The sequence below is a fragment of the Oncorhynchus nerka genome, linkage group LG9b (assembly GCF_034236695.1).
Source record: "Oncorhynchus nerka isolate Pitt River linkage group LG9b, Oner_Uvic_2.0, whole genome shotgun sequence".
Classification (NCBI taxonomy): domain Eukaryota; kingdom Metazoa; phylum Chordata; class Actinopteri; order Salmoniformes; family Salmonidae; genus Oncorhynchus; species Oncorhynchus nerka.
Window position 1 is genome coordinate 22,666,544 of NC_088424.1, and position 16,040 is coordinate 22,682,583.

Below are 16,040 nucleotides of genomic sequence, written 5' to 3' on the forward strand. Positions count from 1 at the left end.
TTGCTCAGCTTGCCATTTGCTCAAACATTGGCTCAACTTACCCCAAGGCAAACATTTTGACTGTATTAAGCCCACACAGTTACAAGGATGGACTTAAATGATCTACTTCAGTTGAGGGACAAGCATCATGAAATTAATTTGACTTAGTGAAAATCTGTTTTTTGCATATGACTTTTTCTGTGGTTTCTTCCTTCACAGACTCACAGACTTCCTTCACAGACTCCATGTAATGATGATCCCTTCCTGAATATTTGGTCACATGATACATTTTGTGTATGGTTTCTGCCTCTTTCTGCCTCAGTGGCAGTTTGGAACTCTGTAGGGAATGTTACAACTGAGGGCAGACAATTTTTACACGCAATTTTTCTGTGTGCTTGTGTGGCCTACCACTTCGCAGCTGAGCCAATGTTGCTCCTCAACGTTTCCACTTCACGATAACAGCACTTACAGTTGACCGGGGCAGCTCTAGCAGAGCAGAAATCCTAGAAACAAGGGTGGCTCAACTTAACACTTTGGCTGAACTTACCCCACTCTTTCCTAACCATTTCCATGTAATTCTTGATTCTTTTTTATGTACTATTTTACTAGACTCGCTATGCCATCCTTCCAAGTCTTCTTAGTCATGTGAGGATGCTTGGAAAATGAGGCTATACTTTTATAGAATGACACGATTTAGAGCTTCAGAATCCCATGACACTTTTGAAAGTGTTTTCCATCCATCGTTCCATCATTAGTAATCTGTGACGGTTGATGTGTGTGAGTGACGTGTTTCCCTAAACAGCTGCGATGATGGGATCCCAAGAGGCCCTTGATGTGTAGCTGTGAGTGGGTGTGGGTGCTGCTGCTGAAAGTAGATGTGTGATTGTACATGACATCCGTGTAATACTGGTGCAAGCTGAGCCCTAGGGCTCTGGCTGGCTCATACATACAGCAGTGGAGAGAGGGAGGAGGAGAGGAGAGGGAGGAGGAGAGGAGAGAGGGAGGAGGAGAGATGAGGAGAGGAGAGAGAGAGGAGAGGAAAGGGAGGAGGAGAGGAGAGGAGAGGAGAGGGAGGAGGAGAGGAGAGGAGAGGAGGAGAGGAGAGGAGAGGGAGAGATGAGGAGAGGAGGGGATAATATTACAGCTCAGGAGTTGTGCAATCAGAACTGTTACGAATGGATGTCTCCTGGAGTAGGACAAGAATAGTGTATGTACTGAGTGTACTCAGTGTAGGGATCAGTATTTGGGGAAAGAGAGCACTCTTAACACACTAGATGTTATTGTATTGTGTTTCAGTGACATTTACAGTGTTTCTAGGTGTTTTCTTCAAGAGGCAATGCATTTACGCTGACAAACTACAGTATCTTAAAAATAGTGACCTTCGTCTCCACCAAGACAAGCAAGGCGCTAGAATACAAGTAGCTGCCATCTTACCCTAGACTATTATTTCCTCAGACACTGTTATACAGTGCAAACAACACTAGCTACAGCTGGAGATGCACTACATGTCCAAAAGTATGTGGACACCTGCTTGTTGAACGTCTCATTCCAAAATCATGGACATTAATATGGAGTTGGTCCCCCCTTTGCTGCTATAACAGCCTACACTCTGCTGGGAAGGCTTTCCACTAGATGTTGGAACATTGCTGCGGGACCTGCTTCCATTCAGCCACAAGAGCAATAGTGAGGTCGGGAACTGATGTTGGACGATTAGGCCTGGCTTGCAGTTGGCATTCCAATTCATCCCAAAGGTATTTGATGGGGTTGAGGTCAGGGCTCTGTGCAGACCAGTCAAGGCCTAGCCCGAACCATGAAAAACAGCCCTAGACCATTATTCCTCTTCCACCAAACTTTACAGTTGGCACTATGCATTCGGGGTGGGGGGTTTTTTCCGCCAACCCCAGATTCGTCCTCAAACTGCAAAATGGTGAAGCGTGATTCCTCACTCCAGAGAATGCATTTCTACTGCTCCAATGGTGGCGAGCTTTACACCACTTCACCCAACGCTTGGCATTGCATATGGTGGTCTTCGGGTTGTGTGCTGCTGCTCGGCCATGGAAACCTATTTCATGAAGCGCCAGACGAATAGTTATTGTGCCGACGTTGCTTCCAGTGGCAGTTTGGAACTCTGTAGGGAATGTTACAACTTAGGGCAGACAATTTTTACACACAATTTTTCTGTGTGCTTGTGTGGCCTACCACTTCGCAGCTGAGCCAATGTTGCTCCTCAACATTTCCACTTCACGATAACAGCACTTACAGTTGACCGGGGCAGCTCTAGCAGGGCAGAAATCTGACGAACTGACTTGTTGGAAAGGTGTCATCCTATGACGGTGCCACATAGAAAGTCACTAAGCTCTTCAGTAAGGCCATTCTACTGGCAATCTTTGTCTTATGGAGATTACATGGCCGTGTGCTCAACTTTATGCACTTGTCAGCAACGGGTGTGGCTGAAATAGCCGAATCCACTCATTTGAAGGGGTGTCCACATACATAGTGTGTTAGTCATGTGGGTCCTGTCTCTGTGCCTCATTCCCAGAAAGAAGACCACAATGGACTGAGGTCATTCCCAAGGCAGTCTGAGTAGCACTGCTGGTGGACGATCCAGCTGTGTGTTCCAGCTAGGAGGCCTGCTTCACTCAGCGTCCGACCCTGCCCTGGCTCCTGCCTGTCTGTCAACCACTGTTAACCTCCAGCCTAGCAGAGCATGAATGAGGAATCAGTCCACTGGCTACTAACTCTGAGTCTGATAAGCCTGTCCTTCCTTCCGCTGACGCTGCATGTGCCAAATCACACAAGAGGGGCTCTACTTACACTCTGACCCTGTCGAGGAATACTTAAATACTTGGCTGAAACTGTGAATCAGTTGACAGATACTTCCTACTGCGTACTGGAGCAGAGGAGATGCATATGGGAAGAACTGTGATATACACAGTATCATTTTTTATGAGAAAATTATACATTGTAAGATGGAATGACATTAGATTCCTGAATTACATGGAACACAGGATAATTTCTACTATGCATGTTTATTAAAGTGGCTTTATGATGCCAAAGCTGATTATTTTGATAGCAGTGGAGATGGGGGCGTGGCAGTGGAGATGGGGGCGTGGCAGTGGAGATGGGGGGCGTGTTAAATGTTGAAGTCCTTTAGCAGTTTGGAGGTCTTTTAACACTTTGCTCCATGTTTCACATCTCCCCTTTCACAAGGGCTCACACAGACAAGAACGAGCTGACATTGTGGGCAATTAAAAGGAAATGGTTGTCATGGCACTTCTTGTTACAATGGATTTACCTGTCCGCAGGGACCTTCAGCGTGGTTTATACCGTACTTCACCACCTTCATATTTAGCTTTTACTATGATTATAATTACCTCTCTTGAAGTAAGAAAGCGCTGTGTCATACTCACTCAAGGTCTCAATCTGTTCTCTTGGCTCCTTACTCATAGTCTTAATTCTGTACATTCCCACATAGTGCTGGTGACAGAGAATAGCAAAGGTAGAGATTAGTCTAAATAACTCAAGCAACAGTGTTTTGTGAGCCGCCATGTTTGTTGTTGTTTTCTATGTAGGACGGTCCTAATTAGAAGACGACTTGGCTAATGAGCTTTCTCTCCCCTGCAACGTATAAACATACAGTACGACACATTTCACATGAGTACATACTTCCACCTACACTGCCTGCATGGCTGAATGCAAGAAATGAAGAATTCAACATGGCTCTCAAGTGTTATACATCGTCCATCTCTGTTCTTCTGTAGCAGAGAGGGAGGGAACACACAGCCACTTACTGTAGGGAGGGAACACACAGCCACTTACTGTAGGGAGGGAACACACAGCCACTTACTGTGGGGAGGGAACGCACTGCCACTTACCGTAGGGAGGGAACACACAGCCACTTACTGTAGGGAGGGAACACACAGCCACTTACCGTAGGGAGGGAACACACAGCCACTTACTGTAGGGAGGGAACACACAGCCACTTACCGTAGGGAGGGAACGCACAGCCACTTACTGTAGGGAGGGAACACACAGCCACTTACCGCCACTTACTGGGGAGGGAACACACAGCCACTTACTGTAGGGGAACACACAGGGAACACACAGCCACTTACCGTAGGGAGGGAACACACAGCCACTTACCGTAGGGAGAGCCACTTACTGTACAGCCACTTACTGTAGGGAGGAACACACAGCCACTTACCGTAGGGAGGGAACGCACAGCCACTTACCGTAGGGAGGGAACACACAGCCACTTACCGTAGGGAGGGAACACACAGTCACTTACTGTAGGGAGAGAACGCACAGCCACTTACTGTAGGGAGAGAACGCACAGCCACTTACCGTAGGGAGAGAACACAGTCACTTACTGTAGGGAGAGAACGCACAGCCACTTACTGTAGGGAGAGAACGCACAGTCACTTACCGTAGGGAGAGAACGCACAGTCACTTACCGTAGGGAGAGAACGCACAGTCACTTACCGTAGGGAGAGAACGCACAGTCACTTACCGTAGGGAGAGAACGCACACACAACCACATTTTAAAATCATTATTATATATATATTTTTTTTTAACTGTCTTCTTCAGGAGCAGAATGACATATTTTTTTTGCCTTGTCAGCTGGGGATTCGATCTTGCAACCTTTCGGTTACCAGTCCAAAGCTCTACCCACTAGTCTACCTGCCGCCCCTTACTTACGGTAGGGAGGGAACACACATATCTGTGCTGCCTGTCCGTGAAATGGAGACTGATTGTGTGGCTGAGATGGATTATCTTCTGTCAGTGTCAGTGTCATTCACCCTGTCCTCTAAGAAAGACCAGGGTTAGTTGGATCTGTTGGGGACCTGTCCTCTAAGAAAGACCAGGGTTAGTTGGATCTGTTGGGGACCTGTCCTCTAAGAAAGACCAGGGTTATTTGGCTCTGTTGGGGACCTGTCCTCTACGAAAGACCAGGGTTAGTTGGCTCTGTTGGGGACCTGTCCTCTACGAAATACCAGGGTTAGCTGGCTCTGTTGGGGACCTGTCCTCTAAGAAAGACCAGGGTTAGTTGGCTCTGTTGGGGACCTGTCCTCTAAGAAAGACCAGGGTTAGTTGGATCTGTTGGGGACCTGTCCTCTAAGAAAGACCAGGGTTAGTTGGCTCTGTTGGGGACCTGTCCTCGAAGAAGACCAGGGTTAGTTGGATCTGTTGGGGACCTGTCCTCTAAGAAAGACCAGGGTTAGTTGGCTCTGTTGGGGACCTGTCCTCTACGAAAGACCAGGGTTAGTTGGCTCTGTTGGGGACCTGTCCTCTACGAAATACCAGGGTTAGCTGGCTCTGTTGGGGACCTGTCCTCTAAGAAAGACCAGGGTTAGTTGGCTCTGTTGGGGACCTGTCCTCTAAGAAAGACCAGGGTTAGTTGGATCTGTTGGGGACCTGTCCTCTAAGAAAGACCAGGGTTAGTTGGCTCTGTTGGGGACCTGTCCTCGAAGAAGACCAGGGTTAGTTGGATCTGTTGGGGACCTGTCCTCTAAGAAAGACCAGGGTTAGTTGGCTCTGTTGGGGACCTGTCCTCTAAGAAAGACCAGGGTTATTTGGCTCTGTTGCGGACCTGTCCTCGAAGAAAGACCAGGGTTAGTTGGCTCTGCTGGGGACCTGTCCTCGAAGAAAGACAAGGGTTAGTTGGCTCTGCTAAGGAGGCTGCTCTCTAAGAAAAACCAGGGTTAGTTGGCTCTGCTGAGGAGGCTGCTCTCTAAGAAAGACCAGGGTTAGTTGGCTCTGTTGGGGACCTGTCCTCGAAGAAGACCAGGGTTAGTTGGATCTGTTGGGGACCTGTCCTCTAAGAAAGACCAGGGTTAGTTGGCTCTGTTGGGGACCTGTCCTCTAAGAAAGACCAGGGTTATTTGGCTCTGTTGCGGACCTGTCCTCGAAGAAAGACCAGGGTTAGTTGGCTCTGCTAAGGAGGCTGCTCTCTAAGAAAAACCAGGGTTAGTTGGCTCTGCTGAGGAGGCTGCTCTCTAAGAAAGACCAGGGTTAGTTGGCTCTGCTGAGGAGGCTGCTCTCTAAGAAAGACCAGACATAGTTGGCTCTGCTGAGGAGGCTGCTCTCTAAGAAAGACCAGACTTAGTTGGCTCTGTTGGGGATCTGTCCTCGAAGAAAGACCAGGGTTAGTTTGCTCTGTTGGGGACCTGTCCTCGAAGAAAGACCAGGGTTAGTTGGCTCTGCTGGGGACCTGTCCTCGAAGAAAGACAAGGGTTAGTTGGCTCTGCTAAGGAGGCTGCTCTCTAAGAAAAACCAGGGTTAGTTGGCTCTGCTGAGGAGGCTGCTCTCTAAGAAAGACCAGGGTTAGTTGGCTCTGCTGAGGAGGCTGCTCTCTAAGAAAGACCAGACATAGTTGGCTCTGCTGAGGAGGCTGCTCTCTAAGAAAGACCAGACTTAGTTGGCTCTGTTGGGGATCTGTCCTCGAAGAAAGACCAGGGTTAGTTTGCTCTGTTGGGGACCTGTCCTCTAAGAAAGACCAGGGTTAGTTGGCTCTGTTGGGGACCTGTCCTCGAAGAAAGACCAGGGTTAGTTGGCTCTGCTGAGGAGGCTGCACTATAAGAAAGACCAGACATAGTTGGCTCTGCTGTGGAGGCTGCTCTAAGAAAGACCCAACCTAGTTGGCTCTGCTGAGGAGGCTGCTCTCTAAGAAAGACCAGACATAGTTGGCTCTGCTGAGGAGGCTGCTCTCTAAGAAAGACCAGGGTTAGTTGGCTTTGCTGAGGAGGCTGCTCTCCCTCTCCTGGCAACAACAACACAAGGCTACACATCTCATCATACTGATACCCTCTCACACTGCTGAGCTAACCTGAGCTGAGCCAAACTGAGCTGTACTGTACTGGGCTGGTCTGCTTATGCATCCACCGTAGTTGCTTAAACAAAACTCTGTAAAAAATGTAAATGTATAATTGTAAGGCAGCCAGCTGCTATAGGATCGTGAGATTGCTAAGCAAAAATGTTGTTGCGCAAACTCACAACAAAAAGTTTGTGTGTGAACATTTTCTTGGGGAAACTCAAACCTATTGCAGCTGGTTGCCTTACAATTGTACATTGAATCTTGTTTTTTACAGTGTACTGAAAAGGAAAATGTGATAAGAAAATATTGAAGCCACCATCTCCTCCACTGTCAAAGGCCATACACAACCCTGGAGGAACCTTCGACTATTATTTAATATATGTTTTATGTGTGTGGAATATACAGGGAATTGTCATCTTATGGTCGTCAATGTTTACACACATGCACGTACACCACACACACACACACACACCCACAGACAAGTTGTTGCAGTAATATCTTCAGCCTACCAACTAGAGAAAGTGCCTCTGTGCTTCTCTACCCATCACATCAAATTCCCATAAACTGACTGTAGACCTCCAATCATGCTTTACATTTTCAGATGATAACAGGAAAATCACTCAGGACTGTGAGACAGTGTTAGTTCCCATTCCAGGCATAGAAACAAGCTGCAGGGCCAGGGGCGTCCCGGGGCCAGAGGGGATCACACTGCGCACACTAATGAGCTCCACTGTCTCAGTCAGAGCAGAGCTGGTGTGTGTCTGTGTGCTCCCTGCCAGCCATCACTTATCAAAAACATCTACAGGAGAACACGCATGGAAAATACAGTAGCTGGCTACCACAGAATCTTTTGCCTCTACTTATAATTATTTCAGATGAGGTTCTTTTGTCTGTCTAATTTAAGAAATGGCATAAAACTGCAGCCGTTGAGATACAGGATGTAGATTTGAAATTAGTTTTATTGTCGTATTTGAAAGAGGAAATGGGATAGATGGAAGACAGTGTTTTGAAAGGAAATTACTGAATATATTAACATTTTGCATAGTTTCTGAACAATCTTGATTTTTTATTTTCCTTGTCAAGGCTAAAAATGAGGCCTACTCTTTTTCACACCATGTTTTAAAATGAAATCCCCAAAATGAGCCAAATTTCTATCATAAAAGTGTGTTCGCTTCAGATGTGGCAATATCAAATGAGTGCGTGCGTCTGTTATCAGAAGGAAGGAGAGAGAAAACAACGGGCAGAGGCCACGATACTACTTATTCAGTCCTGTCAGAGTGTCCGTTTTGAAGTACTTGTCAAAGCAGACAGAACCTGGGGCCAAGACAGAGCTCTTGCTATCGAGGTAACATAAATCCAGTGTTTCCAGTGTTTTACTTGCTATATTGTATTTACTTTGCCACCATGGCCTTTTTGCCTTTACCTCCCTTCTCACCTAATTTGCTCACATTGTATATAGACTTGTTTTTTTTACTGTATTATTGACTGTATGTTTGTTTTACTCCATGTGTAACTCTGTGTCGTTGTATGTGTCGAACTGCTTTGCTTTATCTTGGCCAGGTCGCAATTGTAAATGAGAACTTGTTCTCAACTTGCTTACCTGGTTAAATAAAGGTGAAATAAAATAAATAAATAAAAATAAATATCCTGCCACCCTTCATGGATCATTCCTCCACAGACACCTCACTTTCCCAAACCAGAAACCGTGGATTGATGGCAGCATTCGCATGAAACTGAAAGTGCGAACCACTGCTTTTAACTAGGGCAAGGTGACCGGAAACATGACCAAATACAAACAGTGTAGCTATTCCCTCCGCAAGGCAATCAAACAAGCTAAGTGTCAGTATAGAGACAAAGTAGAGTCGCAATTCAACGGCTCAGACACAAGAGGTATGTGGCAGGGTCTACAGTCAATAACGGATTACAAAAAGAAAACCAGTCCCGTCGCGGATCAGGATGTCTTGCTCCCAGACAGACTAAATCACTTTTTTTGCTTGCTTTGAGGACAATACAGTGCCACTGACACGGCCCGCTACCAAAACCTGCGGGCTCTCCTTCCCTGCAGCCAAAGTCAGTAAAACATTTAAACATGTTAACCCTCGCAAGGCTGCAGGTCCAGACAGAATCCCCAGCCGCGTCCTCAGAGCATGTGCAGACTAGCTGGCTGGTGTGTTTACGGACATATTCAATCAATCCTTATCTCAGTCTGCTGTTCCCACATGCTTCAAGAGGGCCACCATTGTTCCTGTTCCCAAGAAAGCTAAGGTAACTGAGCTAAATGACTACCGCCCCGTAGCACTCACTTCCGTCATCATGAAGTGCTTTGAGAGACTAGTCGTGGACCATATCACCTCCACCCTACCTGACACCCTAGACCTACTCCAATTTGCTTACCGCACCAATAGGTCCACAGACGACGCAATCGCAACCACACTGCACACTGCCCTAACCCATCTGGACAAGAGGAATACCTATCTGAGATTGCTGTTCATCGACTACAGCTCAGCATTTAACACCATAGTACCCTCCAAACTCGTCATCAAGCTCGAGACCCTGGGTCTTGACCCCGCCCTGTGCAACTGGGTACTGGACTTCCTGACGGGCCGCCCCCCAGGTGGTGAGGGTAGGTAACAACATCCCCGCTGATCCTCAACACTGGGGCCCCACAAGAGTGCGTTCTGAGCCCTCTCCTGTACTCCCTATTCACCCACGACTGCGTGGCCATGCACGCCTCCAACTCAATCATCAAGTTTGCAGACGACACTACAGTGGCAGGCATGATTACCAACAACGACGAGACAGCCTACAGGGAGGAGGTGAGGAAACAGCAGAGGGAGCACCCCCCCTATCCACATCGACGGGACAGTAGTGGAGAGGGTAGTAAGTTTTAAGTTCCTCAGTGTACACATCACGGACAAACTGAATTGGTCCACCCACACAGACAGTGTTGTGAAGAAGGAGCAGCAGCGCCTCTTCAACCTCAGGAGACTGAAGAAATTCATCTTGTCACCAAAAGCACTCACAAACTTCTACAGATACACAATCGAGAGCATCCTGTCGGGCTGTATCACCGCCTGGTACGGCACCTGCTCTGCCCACAACCATAAGGCTCTCCAGAGGGTAGTGAGGTCTGCACCACGCATCACCGGGGGCAAACTACCTGCTCTCCAGGACACCTACACCACCCGATGTCACAAGAAGGCCATAAAGATCATCAAGGACAACAACCATGTAACGGTTCTCATGTGGTGAAGGAGAGTCGGACCAAAATGCAACGTGTAGATTGCGATCCATGTTTAATGAATAAACGTAACACGAATCTAAATACAAACACTACAAAAACAATAAACGTAACGAAAACCGAAACAGCCTATACTAGTGTAAACTAACACAGAATAAGGACACTAAGGACAATCACCCACGAAACACACAAAGAATGTGGCTGCCTAAATATGGTTCCCAATCAGAGACAACAATAAACACCTGCCTCTGATTGAGAACCACTTCAGACAGCCATAGACTTAACTAGAACACCCCACTAAGCTACAATCCCAATACCAACACACCACATACAAAAACCCCATGCCACACCCTGGCCTGACCAAATAAATGAAGATAAACACAAAATACCTCGACCAGGGCGTGACAAACCACCCGAGCCACTGCCTGTTCACCCCGCTATCATCCGTACAGGTGCATCAAAGCTGGGACCGAGAGACTGAAAAACAGCTTCTATCTCAAGGCCATCAGACTGTTAAACAGCCACCACTAACATTGAGTGGCTGCTGCCAACATACTGACTCAACTCCAGCCACTTTAATAATGGAAATGGATGGAAATTGATGTAAAAAATGTATCACTAGCCACTTTAAACTATGCCACTTTATGTTTACATACCCTACATTACTCATCTCATATGTATATACTGTACTCTATATCATCTACTGCATCTTGCCATCTTTATGTAATACATGTATCACTAGCCACTTTAAACTATGCCACTTTATGTTTACATACCCTACATTACTCATCTCATATGTATATACTGTACTCTATACCATCTACTGCATCTTGCCTATGCCGTTCTGTACCATCACTCATTCATATATCTTTATGTACATATTCTTTATCCCTTTACACTTGTGTGTATAAGGTAGTAGTTGTGGAATTGTTAGGTTAGATTACTCGTTGGTTACCACTGCATTGTCGGAACTAGAAGCACAAGCATTTCGCTACACTCACATTAACATCTGCTAACCATGTGTATGTGACAAATAAAATGTGATTTGATTTGACTTTGTTAGCTTGCCATGGAATAAAATATCTCATTGGAGATGATCCCAATACTTTTGACAAGTGAAACATACTTTTAAGAACTCATTGGAAAAGCATTTTTCTAGTACAGTTGGACCTGTATTGATGTGTTTCACCAGGTACTGTGGATATAAGTATAGCGTTTGTCTCTGTGATGTAAAGTCAGAACAGATACTGAGTATCTGTCTGCTAATATGTGTCGCACAATTGAACATCCTACAGTTCGGCACTATGGGCGCTGACCTACAGGAGAATGGAACTCCCTGGCTGTTCCCGAACTGTGGTTTATGTTTACCTTCTGGTTGTGTCATTATGAAGAGAAAAATGACTAAACACCTCGTTATTTTTGCTGTAATAACACTATTCTGTCTTGTAATGAGCAGGTAACTAACTCTTTGATAGGTTATGTAAGCTATCACAAAAACACCACATCATAAACTTTAAAAACAGGGTGAGCATAGTAAAAAAATATATAAAGGTGGAAAGAGAAGACTAAAAAATCCTTGTGTTTTATCCATGTCTTTGTATTAGTTGGCTCACAACATACCTCTACTACTACTACTACTACTACTACTTTAGATATTGACATGTTCCCTCTACACCTGTGAGTATAATGGTCCTCTGCTGATCACCTATAGATTTGACTATGTATGAGAACATCAGAACCTGTCCACAGCGGGACAGTAGAATATAGAGTAGAATATACATTCATACTTTGATATACTGCAACTCTGACATACTGTGCATGTTTGTTTATGAGTGCGTGTGTTAAATATCCCCCTGCCTGACAAGTACTGTATCTCTCCCATGGTTCCCCACAGTGTCATCATGCATCACCACCTATAAGAAGACCCCTCCCCCGGTGCCGCCCCGCACCACCATCTCCAAACCCTTCATCTCCATCACAGCCCAGAGCAGCACCGAGTCGGCCCAGGATGCCTTCATGGATGGCCATGGCCAGGGGAACAGGGACAGCCACCCCCGGGGAGACATGACCGTCCAGTCAGCCCTGTCCAACTCCACGGAGAGCATCGACAGCATGAAGGCCCTGACGGCAGCCATCGAAGCGGCCAACGCCCAGGTCCACGGCCCCGCCAGTCAGCATGTCTCAAACAGCACCATAACCATCACCACCACCTCTGCCCTGGCCCAGATCACTGAGGACAGCAGGAAGGAGCAGGCCAGGAGGGCCAAGTGCCAGCTGTCCATCGGCATCCAGGTCTGTGGTAGACGCTACCTCACAACAACTTTTAGTTTGATCTGATATGGGAATGGTAAGAAATGCATTAGGTGATACAAGAGCCAGGTTTTGAGAGACTGGATCCCCATACCCTTTCAGAGTTGACAGGATGTGGTTCTACTTTTGCTCTATACTGTCCTCTAGTGGTAGATGTTTACATTTACTTCAGCCTGGTGTTCTGTATATCAGTTCCCCAACTCCAGTCCTCCACTACCCCCAACAGTACACATTTTAATTGTAGCCCTGAACAAGCACACCAGATTCAACTTGTCAACTAATCATCAAGCCCTGGATGTATTGAATCAGGTATGTTTGTCCCTGGTTACAACAAAAATGTGTTCTTTTGGAGGTACTGGGAACTGGAGTTGGGAAACGCTGTGTCTATATTGTAGTGACTCTGAGAGGTAAATGTATATTTTATTATTTCATTTATTTCTTTGCTGATTTTATTCCCAGGTGGACGGGCCAGAAGAGGAAACTTTGGAGATGGAGGACCAGTCCAAGTTCCAATCAATTGGTGTCCAGGTGGAGAACGAGAGGGGGTGAGGCTCGCTCTCTCTCTGTCACCCTCTCCCTGTCTCTCTCTCTCTCTGTCACCCTCTCCCTGTCTCTCTCTCTCTCTGTCACCTTCTCTCTCTCTGTCACCCTCTCCCTGTCTCTCTCTCTCTCTCTCTCTGTCACCCTCTCCCTGTCTCTCTCTCTCTCTCTGTCACCTCTCCCTGTCTCTCTTTCTCTGTCACCCTCTCCCTGTCTCTCTCTCTCTCTGTCACCCTCTCCCTGTCTCTCTCTCTCTCTGTCACCCTCTCCCTGTATCTCTCTCTGTCACCTTCTCTCTCTCTGTCACCCTCTCCCTGTCTCTCTCTCTCTCTCTCTCTCTCTCTCTCTCTCTGTCACCTCTCCCTGTCTCTCTCTCCCTGTCACCCTCTCCCTGTCTCTCTCTCTATGTCACCCTCTCCCTGTCTCTCTCTCTGTGTCACCCTCACCCTCTCCCTCTCTCTCTCTCTCTCTCCTCTCAGTCAGGTCAGAATGTCAGTCACTCACTGTTTCTTGCCTTCAAGACCTTTTGTGGGAATGTCCAGAGAAGGGCATCCGTTTACAAATGAAGGCCATTATCAAGGGAGTCATGGGGGTTTCTGGGGGAAGAAGCCTGAGCCTAGGGTTTTGAATGCAGTGGAACAGCTGTGCTAGTGAAACAGACATTTAGAACTATGGCATTTCCTGCCCCCTTCCTCTTTAAGGAAAATAGTGAGGGAGTTGTGTTTGTCTGTTGGACTCGCCAGTGACAACTCTTCAGTGACTTCAGCTGCGTCCTCTCCAGCTGACCTGCAATTGCAGTCTGACGAGGCAAATTAAAACGCCTACACTCTCTACACTTTTTTTGTTCTATAACGGAGATAGAAGTTAGATAAATAATGCTGGAATATTTTAAAGTAGCTGACTGCTGCAGCTGGTGTCTCAACTTCTGTTAATGAGGATCACTGACCGCCCACTATGGCAGCCTGGTCATACTAGACTGTGGGAGTTTTAATATGAATCAGAGTGAAATTATTCATGTAATAAACCTTATTGTATATTTCTTCCTGGTTCCTACGTGTGTTCTGCTCCACCCTAAGTGTTGTACAGGACAAATATAGCATCAACAGTCATCGGCATGGTGAGGCTGTTCTTGTACAGCTCTGCTGTGTGTCTGTAGTGTAAGGTGCTCGCTCTAAAGGAATGGTCATGGTGAGGCTGTTCTTGTACAGCTCTGCTGTGTGTCTGTAGTGTAGGGTGCTCGCTCTAAAGGAATGGTCATGGTGAGGCTGTTCTTGTACAGCTCTGCTGTGTGTCTGTAGTGTAGGGTGCTCGCTCTAAAGTAATGGTCATGGTGAGGCTGTTCTTGTACAGCTCTGCTGTGTGTCTGTAGTGTAGGGTGTTCGCTCTAAAGGAATGGTCATGGCTGGTGGGTGGTGTTTCACAGTAGTAGCCTGCTTCATGATGACTGCAGCCTAGGGCCCATTCCCTTCCCTCACTCTGTCTCTGTGCACCTCCCACACTACCTCTCTATGTGGGATGTTCATTCATGGTGCCATGGATTGTCTCAAAATGTGGTCAAATACAACTTCTGTCCATCAGAATGGATTAAATTCAGGGCGTGAGGTTTGTCTGACCACATGATCTGAACCGGAAAAACTCTGGGCCCTATATAGGCTTAAACTGGGGTTCAGAGTTTTTCCTGGTCAGCTCACCTCAGACTGGGCACTGATGTCTGTCTCCCCCTATTGGCAGATACCGGCGGCTCACCCGCTCCAACAGTGTAACAGCCGCAGTACAGGCTGACCTGGACATGCCTGACATGTTAGACAGCGCCCTGGACTCCCCAGAGACAGACCTGCCCTCCTCAGTCTCTGTGTCACGCCAGTACTCGCGCGACGCTGCCACCTCGCCAGCCTCCACCGTCAGCATCCAGGGCTCGGGGAACCACTACCACGCCTGTACCTCAGACGACTACGATGACGTGGGCTTCGACCCGTCCATCCTGCCCCCGCCCGATCCCTGGATCGACAGCTTGACCGAAGACCCCCTAGAGGGGGTCCAGAGGTCCGTGTGTCAGCGGGATGGGCGCTGGTTCCTCAAGCTGCTGCAGGCTGAGACAGACCGCATGGAGGGCTGGTGCAGACAGATGGAGCAGGATGAACAGGAGAACGAGCTGCCTGATGACGGTGAGTCTGCCCAGTCCAAAGGCTCTTATACCACTACCTATCACAAATGTGGGTGTGTGTCAGTGGAGGCTGGTGCTGCGTACCTGTGTGTCATTGTACTTGTGCAAGGTACAATTAGGTGGGCTCATTCCGGCCATTACACTGAGCCAGTCATCTGAGTTCTTCCTCCACCAGCCTCCACTGGTGTGTGTGCTATCTGTTCTGTGTTTACATGATCTTCCTCTCCACAGTCTTGGGGAAAATAAGGCTTGCCGTGGGAAGTGCTCAGCTCCTGATGTCACAGAAGTTCCAGCAGTTCCGGGAGCTTTGTGAGGAGAACCTGGTGAGTGACTCTTCTGGTTCTCCAGCTTCCTTTGTCCCTCTCCCCCTGTTCTTCACATTAAAGCTGAGATAAAACTCTGTTTTGTTCTTCCCCTCTTTACTGTTCTGTCACCAGAAGCCCAACGCCCAACCGCGGCCCATCTCTCAGGACCTGGCTGGTTTCTGGGACATGCTCCAGCTGTCCATCGAGAACATCAGCCTGAAATTTGACGAGTTGCACCAGCTGAAGGCCAACAGCTGGAAGCACCTGGACCCCCCGGAGAGAAAGGTAGAAGAGGCATCCAGAACCAGCTAGTGTCTGTCTGTGTATGACACAGAGTACATCATGATACCGACCAACCGAGACACACTCATCATGCTGAAACAAATCAGTAGCTTTGTAACTCATCGCATGGTCTAGTATCGCTGTTGTCACTTCACTATTCTTTTATATTAACATACTGTATCAATGTTTTTTGGGGGGTTTGGCAACAACTGACGTTTGTCTAGATGGTGAGGGTTTATTAGATGTACCCCATACCTTATTAAGTGCTTTACATGGCATGAGTCACACATTACAACATATACACTATTCCCACTGACAGCCTTTTCCCCGGGCGCCGAAGACGTGGATGTCGATTAAGGCAGCCCTCCGCACCTCTCTGATTCAGAGGGGTTGGGTTAAATGCA

General features: G+C 47.4%; 1 pseudogene; it reads left to right on the forward strand.

The window, feature by feature from the left end:
- The window catches only part of LOC115114444 (disks large-associated protein 1-like), a 115,056-nt pseudogene that overhangs the window by 96,645 nt on the left and 2,371 nt on the right, over positions 1–16,040 (forward strand).